Consider the following 2,506-nt stretch of genomic DNA (forward strand, 5'->3'; position numbering starts at 1 on the left):
CAAGTTGTTGTTTTTTTGCATGGTATTTATACAAGCTGTTTAAAACAATGATTTAACTTGCTTTCCATTTCATTAGAAATACACTAGACTTTGTCCCCAAGTGTTTGTGAAGGTAAAAATTGTACTTTGGAAATCCAAGAGAATAGCAAAAGTTTAGAAAATCAATTTCTCAATAAACACATTTTTCAAAGGAGAAAACATAAAAATGAACTGAAAAACTCTTATATAATAAAATATCTACAATAGCAGCTCTGGGTGATTCCAGTATAAAATGAAATCTTGTTTGATATTCCAGTATCATAATCTATGTATCATGCGTTCAGTCCTTTTTTTAAATTTTATATTAAAAAAAAATAGGAAAACGGCTCACGAGAAAGCGAAAAACAAGAACTCAGCTTGATTTTACGTTTAGGGGTGGAAAATGAATAAACAGCTTCAATATTCGATTTCTACACATAAGGCAAGAATTGCACTGCAAAAAAAAGCTTTTCTTAGATTTTTTGTCTTGTTTCCAGACAAAATATCTACAAATTCTGAAATCTAGACGAGTAAAAATGATTGTCTTGTTTTCAGAAAAAACAAGTCAAAATTAAATGGTTTTTGCTTGAAACAAGCAAAATAATCTGCCAATGGGGTAAGACAAATAATCTTGTTTTCTGTTTGAAATAAGATTTTTTTGCTTACCCCATTAGCAGATTATTTTGCTATCTTTATAAATCTTTTTCTCATCAAACAACCATACTAATGAATACCTCGTCACAACTCTAGACAGGGTTTTCTTCGGTGTAGACCAGTGGTTCTCAAAGTGCCATTCTCATTTTCTTTCAATATTAAATAAAAAAAAAATGCCTTGCGAAAGTATTCATACCCCTTCATTTTTTTTCCATGTTAGGTTATGTTGCAGCCTTATATAGTCTCGCGTAGCCAGACCTTCAGACTGAATATTCCTTATTGACTAAGCCTTATATTAAACTGCTGTAAATAACTTTTTTTTTTCTCCGTTTTAATCCACGGACTGTACCATAATGACAAAGCAAAAATCAGGGTTGTAACAACTTTCCAAATTTATTAGAAAGAAATAAGTATTCATACACTGTAAACAAAATCTGTAGAAATTACAGTATTACTGGCAGCTGGTTGCCAGTAACTTACTGTAGATTTTAATTTATGCTATTTACTGGCAACAGTTTGTTCAAAGTTAATTGAACATTAAACATTAACAAGTCTTTATCTTTACAGAATAAAACTAAAATAACAGCCTCATGCAAAGCATTCTGGGAACCAAAATCTGAAGGAAAAAAACAGAAAAAGGTTGATGAAGGTTTCTGGTTCCCAGAATGCTTTGCAGTAGGTTGTTATTTTATAGTTTTATTCTGTAAAGACAAAGACTTGTTAATGTTTAATGTTCATTTAACTTTGAACAAACTGTTGCCAGTAAATAACATGAATTAAACATCTACAGTAAGTTACTGGCAACCAGCTGCAGAACTACAGCAAATTTTTTACAGTGTACCTAACAGCTGAAACTGCATATCAGAGCAAGAACCAAGTCCTGAGGTCAAAATAACTACCTGTAGAGCTCAGAGACAGAATTGTGAATAGGGGAAGAATTTATAAACAGGGACTGAAGGACTCAGAGTAGAAGTAAAACTCAATGCACCAAAAAATTGAGATAGCCTTAAGAAAAAAACCCAGTCCAGAGCATTGAGAACCTCAAACTGGGCAGAAGGTTCACCTTCCAATAGGACAATGACCCTAAGCACACAACAAGTGTGTCCTATAGACACCTTAAGTGGCCCAGCCAGTGCCTGGGCTTGAACCCAATCAAACATTTCTGGATAAACCTGAAAATGTGCGCCTGCCCCTGTCCAACCTGACAGCTTGAAAGGTGAAGACGTGAACAATGGCAGATAACTGCCAAATGCTGATGAATGCTGTCAGTTTCAACTAGTGCTTCAACTAAGCGCTGAGTTAAGGGTACGAGTACTTTTGCAATATACTTTAAATTTGCATAGATGTTAAAAACCTGTTTTTGCTTTGTCATTATGGTGTATGGAGTGTAGATCGATGCATATAAAAGTAATTTAAAGCAGTTTAACATAAGGCTGCAACATAACAAAACGTGAAAAAAACGTGCAAGGCACTGTAAAATTCATTAGAAACACATCCAAAAGCCCATTACATAGTATTACTTCTTGAAATATATTTTTGAAATATTTACATTCCAAGCATAGGCCTTAATTTGTACTCATAAAAAGTTAAAAAGGTCTATTTCTACTATGTTCCTCTTATTGATTATACTGTGAGGGGACTGCATTCCCTTTGGTTCGTCATGTCCTTCTTCTTGGTAAAAGCAGCATCCTACATTAAAACGTTTTTTTTAAATTAGTCCATAATACATCCAATTGTATGTACAATTATGATTAAAATATAGACTATTTGGCTGCAGCTAACCAGCATTTATATACTAAAACATCATTTACAGATAAGCTTTACATCTGATGGC

The sequence above is a fragment of the Garra rufa genome, chromosome 21 (genome assembly GCF_049309525.1).
Source record: "Garra rufa chromosome 21, GarRuf1.0, whole genome shotgun sequence".
NCBI classification, from domain to species: Eukaryota; Metazoa; Chordata; class Actinopteri; order Cypriniformes; family Cyprinidae; genus Garra; species Garra rufa.